At 32.8% G+C, this 27,738-nt stretch overlaps 1 protein-coding gene across 2 annotated transcripts in view; it reads right to left on the bottom strand.

Moving 5' to 3' along the window:
- LOC126842826 (uncharacterized) overlaps positions 1–27,738 on the bottom strand; it is a 68,390-nt gene that overhangs the window by 16,280 nt on the left and 24,372 nt on the right. Inside the window, exon 1 of one of the 2 annotated variants that reach the window (XM_050580016.1) lies at positions 17,195–17,282. The exons of the other annotated variant lie outside the window; for it this stretch is intronic. The gene's annotated coding sequence lies outside the window, so the exon portion shown is untranslated. Of the gene's footprint in view, positions 1–17,194; positions 17,283–27,738 lie in introns of those variants that run through there. 2 annotated transcript variants of the gene reach the window in all.

Here is a 27,738-nt window from a genome sequence, read left to right as displayed (position 1 = left end):
GGTATATGAGATCCATCGCAACCATAAAATGGAAAACAAAATATCCAACAAGTATAATATTATACACTTAACGTTTTGTCAAGGCGGTTCCATAACATATAATGCTATATCTATATGTTTTCTACTAAAATAATATTTTCTAACGTGGCATTATTTAATTTTGCTAATGGTATAGCTACGATTTTTATGTAAATACACTTTATCTATTTATATACATATTTTTTACTAAATCTACTCGATCAAACGATAGTAACATAAAAAATAACATATTAATACTATGTTGATTTGGTCACGCTGATTTGATGTGAAACACTATTCCTACATAAAACTGTAAGACTTTTTTGTTTAATCCAAAGTGTTGTGTTGTACGGTTGTTTGTAAAATATACTAATATACTAATATACTGTGTACTTTTATCCCAATCCGTGTAGTACTAAACGTGTTGTATTAAAAACAGGCTTCTACACTGAACACAGCAAAAATACATTTCATTTCGAGTATGTATGTAGTTTATTATATCACATCACAAACTATCATACATGCAAAGCAAAAACAATATCACTTCGGTGACACTTTTCCCGTTGGAAAATTAATCAAGTTTCATTCGAAATGGAAATGTGCTCTTAAAACGTACGGCCGACGCCGTAGAACATTTATCAAAAAAAAAAAACAAATTATGGTACAGTGCATTTTTGAAATGGGATATAATATGTCATACTCAACTTAACAAAAAAAAAAAACATTACCTAAACCTAATGGTGTTTTACATCAAGTATATCTGTCGTAAAACTTTTTACCGAATTGGTTAGGTTTTTTAAAAAATATTTATTATAATATTTCTCTATATTTTATAGCAGTATACTTAGATGCATTGTAGTTGACATTTTTTATTTATGTTAAATAATGATTGATTTATTATTTTCAGCAAAGTAAATTAGAAAGAGTTTTACTTTAAGAGCCATTTTTAAAAATGCGAAAATGTACTTTAAAACTCTTATTGATTATATAATAAGAGTTAGGCATTAAGTTTAAAAAAATTGCACTCTACATAATAATAATGTTATACATCCTACTTTTATTTGTACTTATTATTTTAACAAATAAATTGATTCGTATGATATTGTTGTCGAATAATGAACTTAAAAAAATAATTTAATAAATACACATTATCCCTGAAAGTGGATTTAGTGATTTTGTACACTTTACACTGACTGCGACTAGTCATGAGCATATAAATTGACACATTAACAATAAAATACCGTTGAAAAGACTCAAAACCTTCGTATGTAGTAGACTCTACATGAGTCACGAGTCGGGTCCTTGGTCCCAATCCACATTCCCTACTTCATTTTGTTTAGTTTGTTCTTCTTGACATAATGAATATCTAGTCATGACTATTACACGTTATGACTTATATAGTTGTCTTGACACACCTTGTAAAGTATTATTGTAAGTAACCGAATTTTGCAATTTTTTTCGTTGTATTGTTTTTAGATTTAAAGTATGTGCACCGTTGTTTAATTGGCAAGAATCATAATATTGAAAATGTCAACGGCTATGAATCTCGCGCTCTTGTGCATGATTTGTGTATTAATTCAATGGGGTGTGCGAAGCGAGTGGTTTTTTTTATAATGTCGTTGCACTTAAGCATTTTCCGTCACCGGCACAACCCACTCTGATTGTATATTGCTATGTGTTTAGTCGTACTTAACACCACACAATGTAAATTGGTAGGTAAACGGTTGTGTAACCCGCGAAAGAGTACACACACACACACATTATGCAACGGCTAAAGTCATGTTTGCACAAAATTATTATTATTTAATTTTTAGACCGTTCCGTTTATAATAACTCAGTACTGTTGTAACGCGGTGAAATGGCAAATTCTCCTAGAAGTGTAATTTTTATCGAGTAGAAATTAGGTACAAAAACTCTCTGAACGTTTTATTTCTTATTTTCAAACTGCTTTTCCTTCAATTATTCTCATTTTAACGTTTTGATGTCCGCTTAGGCGTCAAATTAAATCTTCAGCTCCCTCTTAAGCTTTTTAGAGTTGTGCGTATTTCAGTAGTCGTATTATGAATTTATATGCATCCACAATGTACTTATATACTAGTCAGCCCGTGTGACTGAGGAAAAACAACGGAAAAGTCAGATACACATACATACTTTATGCTATAGTAACATTCAAGTTTATAATTCACAACGAATGCTGACAGTGTTCGTTTTTGCACGCTGTGTCAACCCCAGAACTATACGGAATATTATTATTTATATTTCCATCTCGACTTTAAGGTTATTGGCCTCGCAGAATAATAATATCAAATAATGCGCTTCGTAACAAATAGTAATTGTAAAGCGAACGTGACTGTATTAATATATTATTCTAATAATAATAATATAAGGGCATATCGTACTCGGCCGGTAATTTACCGGTATGACAATATAATTTGAAGATTTTCCACCGGTGCCGCACGTACTAGGTGTGTGTCTTTTGCTCTTCATAAGAATCACAATATATATTATATATATATACACACACGTGTCACGTAGGTCATGATTTCACTGCATGCTCAATGCAATTATTATTCTTTCGACGACAGTGTTTAGAGAAAAGATAACTAAAAAAAAATTATCTAGTTAATAATATCTTATCAAGCCTCTGACAGTAGACGATAAGATTCTTAACTAGATAACTGATAAAAAAATTCCAGTATCTGATAGAAGATTATCAATTCAAAAATGTATCTACATTAAAGATAAATATGTTTCTATATAGAGATAAAGATAAATACAATATAATTGTACCCGGATTAAATGCATTTTCACCTACATGAAAAATTATATATAAATACAAATTTAAATAAAAATATCAACAAAATTATTATAAAATGATAACGTAAAATTACATTGAAAATAACAGATTTATTACCAAATTTAGAACATTTAAGCAGCTATGTTTAATATAAACAAAGATGTTGTCGATGGTTTAAGTGCACACTTGTTATAAGTCCACTTATTGATACCGATAGATAGAAAATTGAATGCGCTTTATTTTAATTTTTTTTATAAAAGTTCTTTAATTCTCAAATGTATATTTGTTGTGAGTAATCTGTGTAATTGTTGAGCTGTTAAATTTATAATAAGGCTATATATAAAAAAAATATTTGTTGTGAGATTTAGGTACTTTTACAATATGAACACTTTGTAATACAATCTTATTGATAGTGAAGAATTGAATTTATACATTCTATTTTTTGTACATTACATCTCTTACAGCATAAAATATAAAAATGCATTAAATCAACAAATATTGTACACAGTATTATTATAGTATCAATTTCTATATTCCAGTTACCCGTTTTACTTATCCAGATAATATAGTATACCTTTGTACAATATTTTATCCGGATAATAATTCCCAACACTGACAGCGAGACGACGATATTATTATTCTATAAATAATATATTATATTATTATAATTTGAGGTGTATAATAATATATTCAGTTTAGGAAACGCGGACGTTCTTCCAATATTGTGTCGGTTTTAATGCAAAAATCCCACCATGTTGTTAGAATCTGAATCCGGACGTGGGTTCCGTGCATTATGGGCTATAATAACAATGATAATGTATTATATTGACTACTTAATGCCGATTAATTGAACAAAAGCCCGGCATTGGCAAATAAAAAAAATACTAATACCAAAAAAGCGGTAAATCGAACGGACGTTGGCGATTGCTCGCCATAATAATATTATGGATATATTTTTCAGTATTGAAAAGTCTCAAAATCTTATTTCCTTTTCTCCGACTGGCGCTCGCTTCCGTTTCCCCTCCGTCTCTCTCCTCGCCCCTACCGAGTACAATAATTCTCCTTCGATCGGTGGAGTTTAAGAGCAATAATTAACGGTGCCAAGAAGTTTGACCGTCTAATGAATTTATGTAAGTTCACTATTCCACGCTAGCCGGCCCCGGCCAAATTTATTCGGTATTCGGTATTCGGTGCGAAAATTTATGGTTTTCCACGACAGATAATAACAATTATTACTCGCCGCCGTTTCGGGTTGTGTTTTAAGCTTTGAATTGATGGCCGACATTAAACCGAAAGGGGGAAAAAAGAACAACAAAAAAAAAAAAACACACCCCACGCACAAGATAGAGACGAAGGCAAAGGCGAACAACAAAAGCAAGCAGTAGCTCGTATTGTAAGGGGGAGGATCGGGGGATAAAACTATTTGAAGAAAAACGAAACCACCTAGGCAATTAAAAACGACTGGGACTAATAAATTGCCAACACCGCCAAACCAAAGAACTGCAATGATTCGGTTATTTCTTTCGTTGCCTAACCGCACTAAAATCACCACAAAGACAATCGTCGTCGATCAACGTAAAAGTGGTGTAACTGCAAGTTTTTAAAATATACATAATATTTTCGCTTAATGGAGTCTCACATTCGGTCATATATTTCATTACAAAAGAGAAACGACTCCAATAAATGCAAAAGTAGAAAACACCCAATGAATACTGTATGTTTTTTCCTACACGTTAATTTACAAAAAATTCAAAATTCGATTACAAGGATATAATTCACTTTTACAATGAACAACTTGGTATATATTATGCAAACATCACACCACAATATGTATACAGCCATTTGCTAACATCGTTATAGGCAACATTCAAAGTGTTTACAGCAACTTGTACACAATTAAATTGTTGAATCGATAATTTGTGAAACGAGTTAAGTCACAATTTGTTTGAAAATGACTTTTTTTTAATAAATACTATTTTGAGTCAAATTGATAAGGTGATTTTTAGGAATGTTAAGAATGTTTTATTATGGCTGTTGTAAAGTCGAGAAAAAAGTTCTTATAAATGATTTATACATTTTTATAAACATTTGTTTGAATACTCTTACTGATAGTTAAAAAATAAATTTTGAAAAATGGTATTTACAAATTTAGATAAGTATAATGCATACTAATTTTAAATATTTTTTCTAATTTTTTCCAAGAAAAATTATATACGGAAAATGGTTATTTTTAAATTCTTCTAGCATAAATAATCAATTCACTTGCATACACTTCATTAAAATATAAACCACTTTATACATTTTTATAATAATGTTGTCACATGTCATCAACATACATACATTGCCTTTGAGGCGCCTTTGGTGTATAACATTGTTAAGGCCTACCACACCTACCTACATGTTATTATAATTAACCGTTTTATAATATTCTCAATGAATTTATGTAATATTTTAAAATCATGGCACATATGTATTATGTGTGTTGTTCATAATAAAGTACTATTGAAAAGTTGCAAGTTAGGCGTAACAATTAAATTTAATAATTGGATAGTTTAAATATAAATAAAATAACCGGAAAATATTTCCACTTCATTGAAGTATAATGCAATTATTTGTCAGTACCTACATTAAACAATAAAATACACAATTACTAGAACTATGAGATCAATTAGTATTGCCCATCCCGACTATAGTTTTTCTTTAAAACGCCCTTCTAACTAATTTTTAACGATATTAAAAAAATATTTTCTATAGTAAGAACTACAAAAAAAAAGCTCTTTGAATCCTATTTTATACTATGTGCATTGTACCATTATTATTACTGTAACTTAATAATTAAACTAATACCTAATAACATAATATGTTCTATAACTAACCAATTGTTGTTTTTTTTACAAATATAAGCCAAGTTTTATTACACATATAATTAGTTCATTTTGACTATATTTTAAACTGATTTTCCAGCCAAAACCAACACAGCCAACAACGAAAACAAATACCAAAATATAAAATTGTGTGTTTAAGTACTATAAGTATAGCGTTTTATACAATCATATAGGCTCAACCGCGAACTTCAATATATTATAAATACGACTGAAATAGAATATATATATTTCTTATTGAAATATCATATCCTTTGAGCTGTTATAATATATTTTTAGTCTTCTGGTAAGTCCAAACGAAAAACGTGCTACGCAGGCATGGCTTTTTTTTATAAAAAGACCCTTATCGAGTTGCGAACAAAAACCTGGACGGTTGACGGGGTCGTTTAACGTACAATTCTAAACTGAATAAAAACGGACCTCGAGGGTTTGTTCGACCTCTTGAATATTGTAAAAATAAATGAACCGAAATCCCCGTAGAAAGGACAGCCACAGGTTGTCGGGAAAACGTGAGGTCTAGGGTTTTTTTTTTTTTTTTGTGCTTGGTCAACCCAACTAGGATTTATGGACAATTTTTTTTTATTCGCCCTTTGCGCCACACGTGATTGAAATTGAAAATTATTTTCCAAAAAATACCGCCACGACAAAATACCAGTAGGAGAAAAAGAAAAACTGCAGCTAGAATTCGGATAAATATATATATAAAAGTAATAACAACGTTAAGTTGGCGATTTTTACTGAAATTTATAGAAGTTAAGATACTTACAACGAAAAGCAATCTAAATGAATGTAAAACATTTAATTCGCTCTCTTGGACAATTTCTATTTTGAGACTTGTAACAAATGTGCATTAATATTTGATCACCATACTCGATGGTTTGGGTTCTATAGTAAACATTGACTTTTCTGCTGGGTAAGGTTTTTGGGTACAACAACCATCATCGTTATACTACCACTACTGCTACTGTCACTGGTATTAATGGTTACAAATAAACCTTAACTGGGTCGAAGCTAATAAAAATAAATTACACTTAAATACCCGCTACTGAAATGATATAGATGAAAAGAAGCATTATTAAAAAAAAAAAATAAAGAGAAAAACTGACTACTATTAAAACGAAACACACGCTAAGAAACTTTTTAAAAATATCAGAACTTCAGAAAAAAGTTCTACCTTGTATAATAATATGTTTTAAATCGTTTGGAAAAAAATTTGATGCTATCTTATAGTCGCTGCATTGAATTACAATACAACAAACGTATAAATAACTAACAATAATATATTATTGTACTGTTGAATGTAGTACTTCTACATTTGGTTACTAAACTTGATTTAGACTCGTTGAGCGCATTGTTTTGGGTGTTAAGTCAACAATAATTTTTGTACACAATATAATAGACAGGTTTGTTTTGTTCGTGTCGCGTGTAAATGCAATAATGAAACCTTTTCAATGTTATAAATTCTAATAATTACTACTATCGTTTTTTCTTTGGGGTTAGAGGGCAAAGCTCGTCGTACTTTGTCACTGTAGTAAAAAATATATTGCAACAGACCTACTCACGACATCGGATGCGCTATGATAATAGCACAAAGTCCTTAACTTAACCACGAGGTCTAAACTTTTTACTGTTGCACGCTCAAGCATAATATTACTTACTGTTGTCTCGCGGCTGTACTTGGCCGTCCGAAAACGTAGCGCCAAGTCGAATATTTCTAATAGCTTAAGTATAATAATGAATTTGGAAATGTAGCTTTTTCTACCCTTGGTACCTGGTAAACACCATTCAAAACTGTTGGCCCCGAGTGATGGCCTACAACGTGGCGCAACAACCGCGGTTAAATCATCTATGCACATCTATATAACAACAATATATTATCTCCATAAGACACGGGCTAACCGTCCGTCTGTATGGCGAATTGGAAGACGAATGATTGATGGACTTATTGTTTTATTGGCGTTATTCACTTTGGAAACGTGTGCGGGTAATACATTCTCAACACTTCGAAGGGGGTTCGTTTTGATAGTACACCGGAAATGATTTCGGTTATCATGTACCTACATAGGTGTGTTGACCTAATCTCGTGTACTTAACCCGAGTAGTATTTCTTACTACTACTACTTTAGTAGTCTAACAAAAAGCGGTAGATTTAAATAAATATTTATAAATATTAAAGGCGGACTATTTATTATGTTCTATGCGTCATCATAATATGTCATGACGTAACCGATGACCCAGAGGTCAGGATGTGCAAACCCCCCCCCCCCTTATACTATTTTTATAAATATTTAGTTTACATATTATTTTCATCGGCACGAAAAACGACGTCGATATATTATAACGTAAAAAACATAACGAGTTAACTAGTCAAAAAAAAAAAAAAAAATGATAAAAAAGTTACTTTTAAAAACCAGAATAGCTGCCGATTGTCAAGTTCGATTGCACAACGGCTATTATAATTTGTAATATTTACATATAAGATCTATGTTAGTTTAACAGCACAAAATATAAGATAACATAATATCATTAAGTGCATATAACTTCTCGCCGACAAATCGGTTGAGAGGACGTCATTATTTTAAATAATATTGTGTAAAAATCAAAAATTGTCAACGATTATTATTTAGCCAATAATATAAAGAATATGCGTACAGCTTAGCTGATGTTTAGATGATAAAAACGTTTTTAAAATCGCTGTCAAGGATGCTCCGTGTAAGGCCGAAAAATAAATGAACTATCAAAAAAGACTGCTAATCACTGAATAAATAATTACACACAACACAAGTTTAACCGCAGATAAAATAAAACCAGATAGTGCATTTTCAAAAAAAAAAAGAAAAATGGAAAAATGTAAACAAGCTTCAATAATAATGGCAGGTCAGTGTGACCAATAAAAAAAATTCTTCTGTCTTTGGTCAAAGACATTTTTGATCAAGCATCTGTAATGTTATCACCGTTGACCTTCGTTAATCAACTACTTGTTATCAGTAATTCTTATCAGTTTACATTGTTAATCACAGATCTATATATAGAATAAACTAGATTGCTAAGTGCACATGCTACTAGTAGAGATAATTAAAGTTGCCATTTTTCACCATATTTTTGGGAATTAGAAACTTATAAAATATGTTTACAACAATAATTATAAGTTTAGGTGATAACACAGAAACACAGATATAAATATATAAATTATAATAAAAATATACACATGAATCTCACAAAAATGGCGGACGTCGACTTCCAAGTTCCATTCTTATCACTATTTTGCAATCTAGTTTATATCTATGTTATCAACTACTTGTTATCAGTAATTCTTATCAGTTCATGTTATTATTATCATTTTAAATAGCGTGTACAACATTTTCGGCATCATAATTCGTATTGAGTTAAAACCAATCGAAAATCGTCGTTTGCAAATCTATTGTTTTATTACTGTCAAGTGCACTATCCGGTTATAAACTTTAATGTGTGGTGTAACGTTTTAAATAAGATTTTCCAAAAATAAAATCGCCTGTACCCAACTCCTTAATAAATTAGGACAAGACGCGTTCTCTCACGACATTTCACGGTAATAGTATAAAAATATGATATCGGAATGCCGTATCATGTTACAATATTATATTAGACCGAATAATAACAGACGATAATAGTAATCAATACGATATAGACGGGCGCACAGTGCGGCGCCATCGAGGTTCATGTACAATGCAATCGTTTATGTGGAGATAGTGCTCTCTCTGGTACACCATGTATATAGGTATATTATAATGATAATAATTCGTTTACTGCCGTCAAAAAATAATACATCCAAAACGAACACACAACGCCGACCGTAACGCGTTTAATGCGCCAAACGGTAATAATGTACCTAATTAACGCATTTGAATAGGATTTCCATTGAGGATAATAATTATTAATTCGATGAAACGCGCCTCTGGGGGGACATTATCCAAAAAAAAAAAATATTATGTCCAAAGGACGTCGATTGGCAATCGATTCGCTATTATAATATTATGTACTCGGGGGCCCATTTCGAAAAACTTACAAACGCCCATTCCATTATATCTAATTAAAAACGGATACACTTATGTACATACGTATAATACATTGAGCAGTCCGATTTGTTCTTTTTCGCAATCAAGCGCGTTTACCGATGATAATATGATCTAAGATACTTTTTGGACAATTATATTTTTGAACAAGAAGGTATATATATATATATATATTTATATACTCCGTTCTCAGATGATTTATGTTTCGATAACAATATAATATGATGATGTCAATAGGTGATATACGGCCAAAAACGAATACAGGAAGAGGGCGACCGTTACCTAACCCGACCTATTGCATAAAAAAAGCAAACAGATCGTCTTTGATTAACATTTTTGTAATCGTGTGTCGTTGAGAAAATAATGAAGTGTGTATTTATAAAACCGTTGCTGAGAAAACAACTCTTTGAATACATTAAAAATATCAAAAATGTTTTTTGAAATATGACCGTTTTTTTAAAGATAATTTTTTTCTAGTTATTAATACCGGTAAACGTTTAAAATCTCAATAAGTTAACTTTGAAAACCGATGACAAATAATCCCCATCGGCCTTAAGCTGTCGTCCGCAATAAATCATCATTGCCAGTATATTGCAACATTATAAGCCAATAAATGATAAATGATAAATGAAAGGAAAAAAAACGTACACTGGTACGTTAAATTAAGCATATTTGAGTTTAAAAAAAAAATCTGAAAAAGCTTAGATAACAAAATTTGTTTAACTTTAACTACTGTTACACGAGCTTTCTTAAACTGTTCCTTATCAATCGCCTTCGTCACTACACTGTCATATTATTATCTCTTGTTATGTCACGTTTATGCGGTTTAGACCTTCTGATAGGAATATTGTGCGGCAAACGACTGCTTATTTTTGGAGCTTAAGAAAAATATGTTTCTTATTTTGTACACCATAAGCGTCTGGTACCCAAAGAGTAGTAGGCAACTTTATCGCATAATCTTGTTGGCAACATAATTGGGCACGTGGTCCAAATCGAATTAGCATTGTTGAACAGTACTGCAAACCTAACGATCCATTGTGCGCAGCTTATTTGAAGAAAGTAACCGCAGACAATAACCACATGCGATTTTTTATTCTGCCTTTAATATTATGATTATATTTACTATTATTGTTGTTGTTGCTATATTGTACACTCTTGATTGATGAGATGTCGTGTACCGTCGAGATGTGACAGTATAAATATAATTCAGTGTACCGCCAAATGATGAAAATACTGTAAATATTGTAAAAAATAAAAACTGGTTATACAACATGTAAGTATAAGTACTTATTGAGCCGTTTGTGGCAGTTATTAATTTTGTTTTATCGTGTACCGAAGAAACAGAAGCTGTTATCGGACAGGGCAATTAGCTGTTTAGGTTAGGTAAAAAATTGAAATTAAAAAATAATTCAAATTCAATAGTAATGGCAACGTTATGGGTTTAATGTTTCACTCGAAATTACAATAAATATGTGTGATTCTATAATCACACATAGGTACCTACTATCGAACGATTCCAGACGAATAATTTTTGCCTATAACTGCTGAACAATAAAAATAATAATAATAATATCTTATACCAATTAGCAGACTTAAGACGACGGTTGCAAACTTGCGGTGCGCTAAAGTCGTGGGACGGAAAATATAATACCAAAATTACAAGTTATCGGCCAAACTTTTGTCTGAATAGGTGCACAACGGTATACATATTATACGTATATTATGTATTATTAAACCGATTAAATTATATGCCACGTGAACTCGCCGAATTGAATACAAATAATATAATATTATAATCGCCTAACCGGTGGTAAACGGTCGAATAATTATTATTTATATCCACAAACTTGCAGTAGTAATTATTGTTTTACAACATTTCTCAAAGACAGTTGGTTCTGAGTAAAAAAATTAAAATTTAAAAAAAAGGCATAGCATATTTTTTAATTTACAAGTGTCGTTGGAATATAAAATTAGAAAATAATATCTAATTCTGCTAATATTATATTATTATACTGAAATAATTGTCTGTTATCTGTTTCTCGAGTAAGACATAATATTATTATATCAGCAAACTATTTTTCGGATAGTAAGTACAGCTCTAGACAGACAGTCGGATAGAAGACAATATTATGTTTTAAATTCTTGGGAAAAGCACTAAAGTTTTTTAGTTATGCGTTTGTCTGTGACCAATAAAAGAAAAAGATGCTACACAGTCTGCTTCAATGTGAATGTCCACGACACAACAATACGTCTGGAAAAATGTTTATTCGCACAAAAAAAAAACCAAAGGAAACTTTTTTTACTATAATATTATAATGTTTTCATTTAGTTTTGCTTTTCGCTTTATTATTTATTTATGTTTCTTTGTCAGCTCCGACACTGCTTTTTAGGAAATTAAACTTTTCAATAAATTGTACACACAAACATTTTGATTTTTTTGATTTTTCCTCTAAAAAACCTTCGGTGTCCGTCGTTTAGGGTTTAAAGAAAATATGTCACATTCCAATAAGTGTTGAGAGCAACATCAATATAACAATATCATTATTGTATTGGCGGTCAATAGACTTTTCTAAAAGTCGTTCACTTAACAAAAAAAAAACGTCGCAAGCAATCGCGTTTGTGTTTTTGTCTAAACCGGCAAAATATAAATCCAATATGGGAAAACGGTGTGTTTAATTTTTTTTGTAGTTTCCATTAGCAAATGGTCTGCTATGTAAACTATATAATATAGCAACCGAACTATATTATATGCGGTACACAATGGACATTTTCCCCGTCACGTTCGCCCACAATTGTTGTGTTTTCTTTCCATATAATAATATAAAGCTAGAAGGGGTTTTTTTTTATACACTATAATGTTATGTAAATGTTTGCAAGTTTAAGGCAATCTAATATTTTATATACCACTTGCGAGGCAAGTGGTTAGGGCGTGTCTTGTGGCGAATAAAATATTATTATGTAAAAAGCCACCCATTATTTTAATTACACAATTTTTAACGCCGTTCATTAAAAAAAAAAACACAACACAACAGTGGACGTTAATTTTCAAATAAGAAACACATTTCCGTGCGATTAATTTTCGTGATATTTTCATTATTATTATTATTATATATTTATATCTTTATAGCCGTCCCGTGTAAGAAATGTAATTAACAGTAAGGTGGCATATCAAGTAGGTGTATGTTTTACATCAACTCCGCCGCCACCGGTAACAACGTCAAATAAACACAATAGGTACTGAAAAAAACAGTGTTTTTTTTGTAAAACTATTTTGTACACTATGAAAAGGCGGTTAAGCAAAAGACAACACGTGGGTTTCTTACCTAACCTAATATCATATGTATCTTCTTCTTCTTTAATGGGATGCGGGTCGTGTAAAACAGCTAACGGTCAGTTCCGTTTAAGTGCGACTACCAAGTATATATTAATCATGTGGCCCACGCTGATTTTTTTTTCATAACCGAATTTGAAATCGGTTTATATAAGCTACAAGATGTATATTGTTCATAACAACATCATCTTCAACAAGAATAATTATTATTCCCCAAAGGATGCGTTACATCACTATGTATAATAATATACTAATTATTAAACGAGTCGTTTGGTACAGGTGTGACTTAGTTCCTGTCTAAGTGTGTTTGTAGTGACCAAGTATTTTATGGCACATTTTCGATGAGATAAATCGACATTGGTCGTTCTAAGATTTATTATAAGAACCCGCATTGTGCAGACCGCCGATGTGTATTCTATCATCGTCGTTTTGTAATGAGTTTTTAAAAGATGAAGATTTGAATGATTAAAAAAAAATAGATAATACCTACACGTGATGTAACCAACCGTTCGACACGATGACATTAATATTATAATATTCTCTACGACCGTCGCATAGATATATGATTAGTATGCACAAACCAAACAATATATTATTATTATATACCTATCTATTCTAAGTATAATCGTTGGAAACGATCGGCAGTCGAATTTCGAAATCTTCCTACGACGACGACTGGTTTGGAAACTAGTAAACCGATCATATCTCATAAGACAATATACACTGCCGACTTAAGGGCTAATAGTTTGTACAGTGTTTTATATTAGACGGATCACCCTGTATAGCAGATAAGGAATATTAACATTAATAAGACGACAATAATATTCAAACGTATTGTAAACTGTTTAGCCCAAGAAGACATTTTCAATTTACCGTATCCCGTGGCTTCCTTTATAACCTTTTTTTTTTTTTTTAAACACACTATTTATGTGTATAAAATATACAGTACCAGAGACAAGATAACATCAGCTTATATTCTCATAAACGATACATCAAATGGCCGGTGCAACCGTTGGCCACCGATGACCGTGAACTTCATTGGGCTTATAGTCTGCAGGTCGTAGATACGGTGCGCCGAGTGAATTGCCTTTTGTGTGTTTTTTATATTGGCTATTACATTTGTTGGCGACAGTAAAAAAAAGATAATACAAAAATACACAATACAACTTCGCCGCCCTTTGATATGCATTTATTCTTTGATCTCGGTAGATCCGGGCTATTTCAATAGCATTACCATTACAGTAGTAGAAAATCTAATATGTCAATGACCGGAACTTTTTTAAAACATTTTTGTTCGAAAATCCCGCAAAGCAAAAACATTTACTTTATCAATTATTCAAACTTTGACTTTTTATTATTATTTCAAGATAAAGCCATCGACAGCATTGGCAGCTTTTATTCGACGTTAACATAAGTATAGACAACAATCAATTTAATATATTATACTATTTTAGTTAACAAGACTACGTTAGCATGTCAACGTTAAAGATATACCTTAACAACTAAAACAATGCAATTTAGCCATAGGTACCCGTTTCCTATATGACAATGTAAATAATACAATATTATAACTGTTACTTACTGGATTGGATTACTAGTACATAAAAGTGAATGATAATCGATTATGGTAGCTACCGCGTTTTAAAAAATAATTTTTTGTCTCGTTTATTTATTATTTTTTCACTATTAAGATACTATTTGTGCTTTTAATTATTCAAAACATAAGCATATTTTTGAAAAAGAAGCAACAATATTGCTCTCTATAGATAGACATTTCGAGATCCTTCCGGGCCATACCCAAGATGTGCTATGTGCCGACTGGGCCGACTGAACAGCAGCTGCTAGCATGTGAAATATAATATACAATAATAATATCAGTTCGGTGCAAACGTTAGTCATCGGTTGTGTTGTCGTTGGCGGCGCATATTATTGGAAATATCATGCCTGATCGGTGACCTAAACGATCATAATATGTAAGGTTTAAAAAAATACCTCGCTTAAGAGAGAGGGGAGGGCCGTGGGGGAATTCCAAGGGGAAAACGTACACACAATCTCGGTCCGGAAATTATATGCATCGCGCAGAAGGTGAACACGACCGGTAGTTGTGAACACTAATCGAAACCGTTGTCGGTCTTGATCGTTTAGTTTGTGAATGTCTGTATGTATGTCTGTTTGTAAATGTCTGTATATATATTTTTTTTCAATTACTTTTTAAATTATTATTTTCGCCATAAGTACGTGGGAGGGAGGGTGGAAAATACAAACGACGGCTGATGACTTGTCTGCTCATCCGCGCCGAGTGTGTGTAGGCACCTATAATGGATTAGTATATTTTAAACCGGCGGCGAATGCATCACTGCCACACAATATACCGCCCTTGGCCGCGACACCAGTAGATAAAATATTACAATAATATGTCATCTCGACCTCCGTGTTTGCAAACGTCTGCGAAACCGGTCGAACGGATTTGTACTCAAGAAAATCCTAAAAAAAAATATAAATAACGCGGGTCCTTCTTATTATTGTTGGACATCAGCTTATACATGACGGCCGTCTACTGTGTATGAATAATACATTTTCACCGTGTCCACCGTGGAAATCCTAAGACGCAGTCAAACCGAGAATATGAAAGTAACACCATTCAAGTTAACACTTTCCACAAACATAAAGATTACTACTACGAGCGCGAAACTTAGAAGTCAACACTAATTGTTATCCTTTTCAGGTCTCAACAAAAATAAACATTCCCCTCGCCGAGAGTAGGTACTTAAAAATATGGCTGACACTTTTAATACATTTGTTGGCACTTATGTGTATATATGTGTATAATATGTAATATTATAAACCAATTAAAAAGGGTAAAAAAACCATTTCTTTGACAAGCTTATATAATATTTTCAGTTGCGCAAACCTTATAAGTTTGGTTCCTTTGTATAAAATTCCAAATAAAACTCTATAAACACCAGAACACATTTTAATAGATGAAAAAGAAATAAAACTTCAAGACATTATTAAAAGTTGTTTATGAATATCGGTAAAGGATCTTTTCTGTCGATACGGGGTTAAGTTCTGACATTATTTCAAGCCTAATAGTTAAAAAATCCGGAAACCATTAAAAATCATTAATATGAAGCTTACAATTATTTTAATAGGGGCAAATGCTATCTTATGGCCAATACTGGAACACAATTCAATTTTTTTTAAATAGTAAATTCAAGCTGTACATTTTTTGTTGTAAAATCATGATTTTCTTAAGACTAAAAAACATTGTCAGTAAACAATAAAATCTGTAATATTTATTTGGATTTTCACAATGCAATATTATTATGCTACTAGTGACATATTTTTCGAAAAATGTACCATTCTTATTCTTTGAAAAACATTCGGTAAGCATCGAAAATAAGAAATTGTTTTTTGTTCAGTGACCAATTAAATTCATAGAGTTTTCACAAGTACTATAATGGTTTTTAATGGCACAGTAGTCTACTCTTTTCTTAATAAAAATAAGACATCATTATTTTTTCGGTCTGTTTAATATATTATATCCATAATCTATGCGCATGTACACTATTAAACGAGAAACCTACATTAAAGTATTAAGGACCTTAGCGTTAAAACAGAAATAATTACATGTTCTTTGAACTGCGTACAAACTAAGCACAGCTGCTTTTAAAATATATTTTTTTAAAAGCTTCCAAGTATATTTTTATACAATGAGACATTAGTTTTAACACTGTAACAAGTACCACCAAACAACGGTAAAATCCTAATACTGTGCTATAGTATTATCTGTACACTGTCACCGTCACACGGCGGTCCCTATTAATTTTGTTGTAAACACATTCAAGCCTTAGAATGTACCTAACGATTTTCCCATGAGCTTTGTCTACTGCTCTCACTTTTCACCGGAACTCGTTTTACCGTTGACCGTTCGGTAATGATTGGATTTACATTAAAAGTGTCATTTAGTAAGTATATGCAAGCACCTCTCATTATGCATTCCTTATATTTTATAATAATATATGTAATTCCTCTGTATATCAAATTACACGCCCCGAGCGCTGGCAAATCAATCGTTACACCTACAGCGAATACATACACGTATATAAATTACCTGACACAACTTTCCAATGAATAATTTCAAACAAGTGTGAAAATCACATTTGTGCCTGAACCGTGCAATCTTGTGACCATACACATACCTGAAACAAGTAAAAAGAAAAACAAATTAGTTTTATATTCTTTGTACGGTATACGGTGGTCCTAAGCTAGTCAAACTAAATAAACAACATTACAGCAATAATTGTGACCTATTCGAAGGAATCAATAACGTTTGGACTGGTCCAATTTGTTGATTTCGGAGTACAAGTAGATTCTCCCCCTTGAAATATTTCTATTTTATCGCAGTACTATCACCGTGTATTCTCTGCGGGACTATAACCAACGCACGTCCATACCGATAAAACAAAATACATCAATACCGAAGGAGTCGTTCAAATCTTAAGAGTGCACTTTCGCCTGTTTTGCTGCCACTTTTCAAGCAAAAAAAAAAAAATGAAGAGTTTCGAGCCTATTGCTATGAAATTGAATATCATGTTTTTTTTTATTTTGAACAACAATCCAAAGTATACTATATACTTTTATCAATACTGCTCTAACTAAACATAAAGCTGCAATACAATATATTTTTAGGGTCCGAATGTTGTTAGAAAATACAACAATATATTTTATAAACAATCAGTTTACAATAGATTTTATACTAGCCGCGCTGTACAATAAAGATAATTAGTTTTTGCGTTCAACGTTGTGTGCAGTGGAAGGTATATCTGAGTGGTTTAGCCCTATGTACTTAAGAGTAAGGCGCTAACGTATATAAGTATATTATAGACGGTTCACGTGTGGAACATGATCGAAACATTTTTTTTCTTTTTTTCTTTCAAGAGAACAGCTGCATTGGTAAGATTTGGGCTCATTCCGGCGCGTCTCCTCGTTAGCTACGGTTTGCCGCGCTAATACGGTTTATTTTTTCGGGGGAGGGAAAACCTAATTAAACGCCTCACGTGCGGTGATTCCCGGGAAAATCCGTATTCAATCAACCCCTAGCTGTGTATTAAGTCGACTTATGTACGGTTTTCTAATCATATACACCACCTTGCGAACGTGCTGCCGCTGGTTTTCCGGGGCGACGTTTTTGCCCGAAAATGTTTGCTCGAAAATTCTCCCCCCCCCCCCAAAAAATTAGCTCTGATCACACACCTATGTGTGCGTTGTGTAGTGGGAAAATTGACACGAGGGTGGTGACAAAATCGAATTTCGGACAAGGTCATTAGCGATGCCGAACGAGTTTGTGTCTTGGATTCGTTGGCGGGGATTGCATGGATCTTTAGGAAGCAAAAAAACACCACCCAACCGTGGTGGGAGCTTCGGTAGGTGTTTTGGTATTCCAAAGGTGTGACGGCGACGAAGACGGAGAAAAGGGGAAAAAAAGGGTCGCAAAAACACACATACAACGCGCTGGATCGAATTGGGAGGTAATAAAAAAAAAACGTACAAATTGTATTTGTGTAGGTACAAAAAACACTTTTTGCCAACAATTGGCCGGCAGTCGATTTTACGGTTGTTAGACAACCGTATTAACAATCGCCTCGTTGTTTGTGTGTATATATATAAAGCAGTTGTATTCGCATATTTGTGCAAGAAATACCTATATAAAATGTATGTAACAGCGTACACGGCTATAATAACAAGTGTTAAAAAGACAACCGAAAATTGAGTAACAACGCTATAGTATAGTATGTGACCAAAGGTGTACGGGCTGTTTTAATGTCCAAACCAAAATTCTTATCAATCCACAACGGTTTACACTGTACTGTTTGACAAGGCGGATATATTTTCTGTACACCTACACCGCCAACCTCTTTACAACATCTTTTGTCGGATAAAGAAAAAAGTAGGTTCTCAAAAACCGATAAGTTTCAGATATTATATTGCCTGATAACCCGGCAAAATTTTTGGACTAAAGAATAACCGACATCGGCCTTGTAATATAGTTTTTAGTACACATCAGTTATATCATAATAAGGAATAGTGTACTTTTATATCTATACAGTGTACACATGTACTACTGTGTTTATTATTATATCACGTGAGTATGTATTGTATACTACACTTTGTTTGTTGTACATATTTTATTGTGAGGCCATAAAAATAATATAATATAATTTGGCAAAAAGATCAGCGTTCAATCATTATCTGCCATATTATAATCCCTACAGGTTTTATGCTTACTTATATTATGCTACTCCACGACAACAATAACACTCATATTACATTATACACATTGAATCGTTGGTTAGATCTCGAGATTATAAGCAAAATTTACATTATTATTCTATAGAAATACTAATAAAAAAAAATACTTCCCTGTGTATTATTTATATAAGTGTTGTTGCCAAAAGAGTAGAAATAACAAGTAATTGGTCTTATTCAATTATTAGAATTGAGACATTTTATATCTGCTTTTTAGTTTAATAATTTTCAATTCAGGTTTAAAAGAATGTCGACATTTACACAAATTTAAAGGGTCTTGGAATACTAAAAACCTTATTGAAAATTTAAAGTTAGTTCAACTCAAAATACCTTTATTTCTAGCTTATTGTTTTTAGCTTTAGTTGATATGTCGAGTATGACTTATTTGAAAATATATAATATTATGTCGTTGGCATTTATGGTTTATGTACAAACACATGGCTTGACATATTATATATATTATTATTATAAGGTACATTGTTGTATGTAGTTTTGTGGAAATCCCATTTGGAAAAAGAAATTATGTATGAGAATATGACTGCAAGCCAAGTACACTTCAAACAACACAATTATTCATCTTGCATTTTGGTGGTTACATCGTATATACTTTGAAAACCCCAAGTCCCTTTGGATCGTTACCATTTTTCCTGGATAACCGTTTTTTTTTTATATGATTTATTGTTTTACGCTGTCCACGCTACAGTTAGTATGTATACATGTGTGTGTGTGTGTAGTATATACATATATGTATTATTCAAGGGTACATAAGTACGAGCATATATACACCATCGTACCGTGTAAGTAGTTTGATATAATTAACCGATAGTGTAGTATTCTCGTTCTTTAATAGAATATGTTTGTAATAACGTGTAAATGTGTCATTTCCACATTTAATATGTTTCCTTCGTTATATTAAAATAAAAAGTAACGACAAATGGGTTTAGTAAAAATAAAAAGACAACACTATGGACACAATTATATATACAACTAATAAAAAAAACAACTTGACAGACAGTTAGGTTTGCACGAAAAAAATGTAAATGAACTGTATTAAATAGGTCACTCGGCGAAAAATTACTTAAACGCAACACCGAAATTGTCGAGGAAAAATAAAACTCCAACATGGTTTTTCTTATAAACTATTTATCTTTCAGCGGCACGTGCGCCGCTCAAGATGTGCAATTGCTGTGCTTAACACCGATTAATCGTAGGCACCCTCGCAGATTAAATAACCCTCTCTCTCCCCCATAATGTTGTTTGTCTTTCGAGAGCTAGATAAAAGTAAATCTTAAGTAGTTTTTCAGAGTTAAATCGTTGAATGCATCGCTGCGTTCAGAGGTTTAACTAATGGAAGACTCTGGTCGGACCGGAGACCGCCAAAATCGAATATTGGCATGCCAATAAGCTGTAAATATTGACATAGTGAATAAAATAATGTAATACATAATCTTTTTAACCTAATATTTATGTTACATCTTACCACTGCACATGACATCTTAAACCAGGAACACTGATCGTTGAATAAAGAAAAATTACTTTGAATCACATACACAACCGTTATTGTGTACCCGTTTCTCCTGTTTGATTTTGCAATTATGTTATACAGCTATTTGATAATAACTATGGCTGTACATATAATATTATTGAATTACTTTTGGCAATTTTTAGTGAAACTTATTTTCCACCACATCCACATCCGTTAGAGTGCTATAGCCCGCCGTCGTTATACAACTACAATCTTGACACACATTGTAACGACTTTTGTAAAAAAAAAAATTCTAAGTACAAAATCAAATTTGTTTTGCTATTATCCGTCACGTTCCAAACAAAATTAATTTTCCAAAAAGTGCCCTACAATGTGTTTATCTTTTTGGGCTACTCGTATAAGTGAGGTCAAACTTTATAATTATTTAACGTCCGGCATTTATAGTTGAAATACAAATTGTAACGCGTTTATTGTTTTTTTTTTAAGGCTGTACGATTTAGCTATCGATTGGGCGGCGCAATAAGTATAAAATACATATATATATATGAGGTCCGCTTCAGAATAGCTCGGTAGTTTCGGAAAAGTTTGCTCGGCAAACGGTCAGCTGTCGAATATTTTTGCCGGTTTACAGCCGATTTCCTATGGGGGAAAGTTTCGCCTCTAATTGCCACCGAGCTTGGACATCTGGAGGGGGGTGGGTAAGGGGAGGGGAAAAAACGACATCTCTCCGACGGGGCCGTTTGCTTAAAAACGATATTACACAAGACTTCAAAAACACCCTGGCCGGGTCCGGGGTTTATTAAACAGTGCACAGTAACCGAACGCGCAGTCGATTTATCGTGTCGTCGATTCGCCTTCCTTGCCGTTTTCCCGTCCTTTCGTTCCCGGATCGCAAAAGTTTTCAAGAAAAACCAACGCGCCCCCGAGGAGTTAATATTGTGGGCGCCAGATGTGGACTAATCCCTGCAGTTGCACCCCCCCCCCCTGGCCTCGGCCCATTTCGCCACAGCACATCTCATCGTCTCGACCGCCGCCGTTCGTTTCTTTTGTCCAGACACATCTCCTAAGATTCTGCTCTCTCTCTCTCTCTCTCTCTCTTTCTATGTGTATCTGTTTGACACTATATAGCACTCACGTTGGTGTAAAGATTGCCACAACTGAAAAAAATATACTTTTAACCGTCACTACCGACTAATGGGTGACTTCTTTATCAAAGGTATCACAATATGTTTTGCGCAACCAAATGATTAGAGTTTAAAAGGTCTAATTTGAATACCGATGCTTGTTTTTTTTTTCAAGCTACTTAGTTAAATCCCCAACACTAAAGGTGTTCCAGCTAAAAGGTTTTCGAAAAATTAAAACTGCCACATTTGTTGTTTGTTGTTTACCTACCATTTCAAACCAAATATTTTATACGCCACAATGAAAAATTTGCCAGTTTATTACTTTTTCACGGGTGTCATCCGGTTAAACTGCAAAAATGAAGAAATTCGCAATACCGACACAAATGTATCATGTATAGTAGTAGCGTTGATTGGGTTACTCGTGGTTAAAAACTATAACAATACACGTGTAGCCTTAACTGTGTATGTATATATCCGCCCACAGCGATTACCTCTTACACCGTATGGTTTTTTTGGGGTGTTTTTTTTAAACAATATCGCATGTTACCGAAAAACATTATTATCACGTGTCGGTCTCGGGTTGTAGGTGCCTTTCATTATTGTGGAAAAACATAATATAATAATATCGTCCGAGCACTGAATCTGCATATATATTGGACACTTGACAGCAGGTTTGCGTACCTTATAAAGAAGATATTGGACGCCACGAGCATAAGCGGCGGCGGGTAAAAACAATTTTCCAAATCGATAATGTCGAGGGCTAATATAAAAACAAACGAGGCACAGCCAACTGGAAAATTTCTATAGTTTGTGACGTTTCAACGTTGTTAAATTAACATAAAAATCTATAGCAGCTATACAGTCTGCTGTTTACCATAAGGTTGTCTAAGGCGTGAAGACAAACACCTATTGCATTATTCTTCAACGGCCATAAACATACCTGAGAGTGTTTTGAACATTTACTATTTAACACATATTATTATCCGTTTGCTGATTGTGCACAGTCCGAGTTGGACATCAATGGCGGTAAGTTTAGCGAGCAAGGTAACTTACATGACACATTCTATTCAACGGATATGCTGTCAAATTATCAAGGCTCGAAGTCGGTGGGTATGTGGAACAAGAATAATAATTTTATGATATTTATCAGACAATGCATGAAGTGTGCAAAAATTAGACTTGGCACGTGAAATATTTTACTAATCAATCGATTGCTGAACGGCAACTTGAGAGTGATTAATTTTACTTTTAAATTACTATATCAATACATATACCGTTAAATTATAAAAGAAGATTTTCCTCGTGATGGATTAGTTATGTATTGAGCTCGACGGTTTTGCGGAACAGTATTTGTAATTTTTGTGTATTTTAACCGAAACCTTTATTTTGTTTTAATACGCCACACTGACGTAGATTGATATTTCTGGAAACTCAAAGCCATTATTATAATTATTAATATTGTTTAAAATGTATATTTTCAAGTATTAATAATGATTTTCCAGACTACTCGATCAAAACAATATCACATTAGTCGTAAGGCTGTTTTATTGTCTGGATCGTTGACAAAAAAAAAAGAGTTTTCTTTCAATATTATACTTAACAACGAAGACCAGCGCCACTAACAGCGTTTTTAACAAAATATATTAATTATTAATATTGTTATTAAATTTTGAATAAATTAAACGACAGCTATACTCAGTTTTTCGGCGGTATTATACAGTTAGTTTTCCTATAAAACGGAATGGCCAGTAAAGTATAATAATATTTTAAAAAACTCTGTACTAATATGTTTGATTGGTATGTGTTGTTGTGGTGCACTAGCTATAGAGTAATATCGAATTATTATTATCTATTGTTCCATGTGTTATTCTAACAAATCATGTACACCGAATGCATTTAACCGTAATAATTGATCCTATATTATCATACTCTATTGAAACTATGTGAAACATTATTCTGCTAATTGGTTTGGACTGCAGTGCAGTCAGGCACTTTTATTGCTACAGAAATGTCGACAGGCGGTGTTCACACACTCACACACGAGGTCAGCTGCCAAAAGTGTTGACACGGCAATTTATATTGTAAGGCGGACGAGAGTGCGGATTAATTTTCCAATATTAACGGCTATACAATAATATAAACGACGACCTAGCCGTACTAGTGTATTTAAACATAGCTGTAGGGACACGGGCCAAGCCGAAGGGGTAAGCTTTAATTACATACAAGACAGCCCAGAGTTTTCCGGTCGGCCAGCGCGGTTAATTGACTACGGGGCCGGGAAACGACGGTCGTGGGCGAATAATGAAATTTATCCTACTTTAACGAACGACTTAACCGGGATAGGTACCGTCCATGAACTTCCGGCGGGCTCGTGTCGTCCAATATATGTAAGTGCTTGTAAGCACGCGAGAGGCTTTAAATGGCCGCCGGGCTACCGCTATATTGCCGGTAAAAAACATGAAATTAAAATTAAAAAACGTCTTGGAAATCGGTCGCCTTTGCATTAGCCCGTTGAAGGGCATAATTCTCGGTCAACGATTGCTTTGGTTCGGTGTGTAACCATACAGAGCGTTCATTTTATACGAATCGCTCATAGGGCTTAATAAGAAATTTAACTATTTTTTTCATAATGTTTCTGTAAAATGTGATCTGAATTTTCCACAAATTGTTTTACCTTCCTAGCCCTCCTCTTCCAACTTAGCTCTTTCCAATTTAGTGATACCGACTTTAGAAACCCTAAACGGTTAGGTTAGTTTCAAGTTTAGGGCAAGAAGAAAGGTGGAGTGAAACAACTGTCTGAGATATTGAGATCACATATTATTGAGTGATATACAACAAGGTGATCCAACTAACGTAAGACACTCGTTTACTCTGAAAATATGAATATTTTGAGATTTTTTTCCACCTAAACTTTTAGTTACATATTTCACTACATTCAATATTTAGAAAGTTTTTATCACCAATAATTTTTTTTTAATTACATAAATTTGTAGACAAAACATTTTAAAAATATGTTAGCGTTTGAATTTTTAATTTTCATTTATCTGCTCATTAGCTATGACTTAGTATAGATACTACATTTCCTCTTGATATTTATCATATTTCTTTGGTTTTCCAAAACCAAAATTGGTTATCCAATTGGCGATAACAACAACTAGTCAGTCACTATAAAAGATTTTAAAATAATGATAGGCAAACGGTTCTTATCAACTTATCTTACTTAGATTACAAGTTATTTATTATATCTGATTATGTGATACAGTGTACGTTAACAAGGCAAATTATTTTTATTCATTATAATAAAACTACTCGACTTTGCTGTAACGATTGAAAATATTAAGAAATACAGTAAAAAAATCAAATCTTTATAAAGTCATAACAAATGAACAAATAAATGAAAACTCAAACGCTAACATTTTTTTAAATTTTTGTCATACGTCGCCGTTAAAAAAAAAAACAAAAATCCCCCTTTTTGACTTATAAGGGTTGGTGATAAAAATTTTCAAAATACAGTAAAATATGTACCTAAAAGTAAAAAATTCTCAAAATATTCATATTTTCAGAGAAAATAGGAGTCTTACGTTAGTTGGATCACCTTGTACATGTATATATTAGATATAGTGATAAATATTTAGATATTGAGTGGCCGCCTACGGTAAAATGATCACCCTGTATAACGACCAAAACAGGTGTATAACGCGATAACATAATAATAATAATATGGACGGGACGCGTTTGGGATTTATCCGGGAGGAATGATTCCCGTTAAACGGGAACGGCGTAAGTCGACCGTGTTTTATATTATAATATATTATATACTTGTGTGCATCCCGACACAAAAAAAAAAGAGAGAGAGACGGAGAAGATCGAAAATAAAATCGTTTTTCCGTCTTAAAGAACGACTGCGATTAAATTATCTTTGGCAATCGTCTTAAATTCGGTAAACGTAAAACCGTTGGGCCGGAAACATCAATTGTCGGATTCGCTTAAATCTTTATTAGTCAACATTCCGTTTTCGCTTCACGTCTCCAATGTCGTTCAGTTCATATGTATGTATATATATATGCATTCTATGTACCGGAAGCTAAACTGTTTGTACTTACAACGAAAACGTTTGCTGAAATTTTTGGGGAAATCACAAATCCCTTCCGAAAAAGAAAAAAACAATCTTAATAATACAATAATACTATAATCTCCGGCGGTAGGAGGTTTCCAAGATTTGAAATGCCTCGACAAAGCTACTGTACTCGGTATAGTATAGCACTGTAAGTTGTATGGTAATGTTGAAGTGAATATAAAACCTTTGATGTCGACGATTTTATGAGCTTGTTGTGAATAGGAAAAAAACACCAAAATGCTACACACTAATAGCGAGAAGATAGATATTTGTCTTAGCTTTACTATAAGATAATATTACACTGGTTGATAGGATTTCATACCCATGCCGTTACAATGATTTGAATTTGAAAACATGATTCAGAGCTCACATTAGAAGAAAGCTTGTCGAGAAGATGCGAAAAATTAACTAAAAAATGGTTTAAGTGTTTACAGTTGAAAATATTGTCAATTGAACAGTTTCAGCATACTTCAACCCATACAAAGTTCATTCACTATGCGCATAAAGCTTTAAATTTGCATATCGTAAAAACACATTTTCCCCTTCTAAAATGTCATATTTTTTTAGCTTAATAAATAAAAGATGTATTGATTCTCGACAAATTTAAGGATCAAGAAAGTCTGTCTACATAGAAACTGGTATAGTTTTAAGTTAAACCAACGATGCTCGTTGTTCGTTTTTACAGCGTCCGACCGATTTATTGTTATTGATTTTTTTTTTTAATTCTAAAAAATTCCCCTCTAAACAAACAATCGATTTAATTTTCTAAATTACCTTTCCGAGTAGCACGAAACGGTTTTCCGAATTAGTCGGAAACGCACACACAAAACGTTATAAGGCACTTGAAATATTCATAACCCCCATACACACATACAATATAGCCGTTACGTCGAAGATATAAATAAATTATTATTTACCCCGTTATGTGCATATATATATAATGTATAGGTACTCGTCTCTTATCGTCGTGTCACGTACAAAAGTTGCTCATGAGCGACCGTACCACACCACAATAATAATAATATGGCCTGACAACGCATCAGTGCATTAATATTGCATGCACAATACGCCGTGCTCAAGTAGTTGACAGTGGGTGAAAAGAAAATGCCTAATACAGGTTGATTCGTCAAGTGTAAGACACACGAGTTATGTTCTTAAGACAATATTGCCACACTTGTCATAAATATAGTTGAAATCTTTATCTTTTTTTTCATTTTTTTTTATTCCAGAGCTCATTGGATTTTCAAAATTCAAACGGTAACGTACAAATTTTATTACTTTTCGGCAAATCAATCTTAACTAAGTCTACAACCACGGTTTGAGACAAGGAATGATAATTAAACATAATAGCTCTGGAAAATTCTAAAAATGGGAAATAAATATTACAATGTAAAATGACATAAACGAAAATGTTTTCCAAAACGAAAAACTAACAAATTGAAGTGTTTTTTTTTTTTTTATGAAATAACGCTTCAACATCAAAGGTTATTAGCCTGAATTAACATTATTGTTTTTTAATGTATACAAATAAATTGTACAACCCAAATATAATATGGAGAATTTTACATTGCTGGTTATTTTAGTGTCAGGTAAGATTTTTTATAATTTCTGAGACTTGGTCT

The sequence above is a fragment of the Adelges cooleyi genome, unplaced genomic scaffold, assembly GCF_023614345.1.
Source record: "Adelges cooleyi isolate 19-005CV unplaced genomic scaffold, UGA_ACOO_1.1 ACOO_flye_CR_arks_rails_tigmint_CR_PRNA_108, whole genome shotgun sequence".
NCBI classification, from domain to species: domain Eukaryota; kingdom Metazoa; phylum Arthropoda; class Insecta; order Hemiptera; family Adelgidae; genus Adelges; species Adelges cooleyi.
Note: the sequence above shows the minus strand (reverse complement) of the source record. Positions and strands in the feature narration are given on the sequence as shown.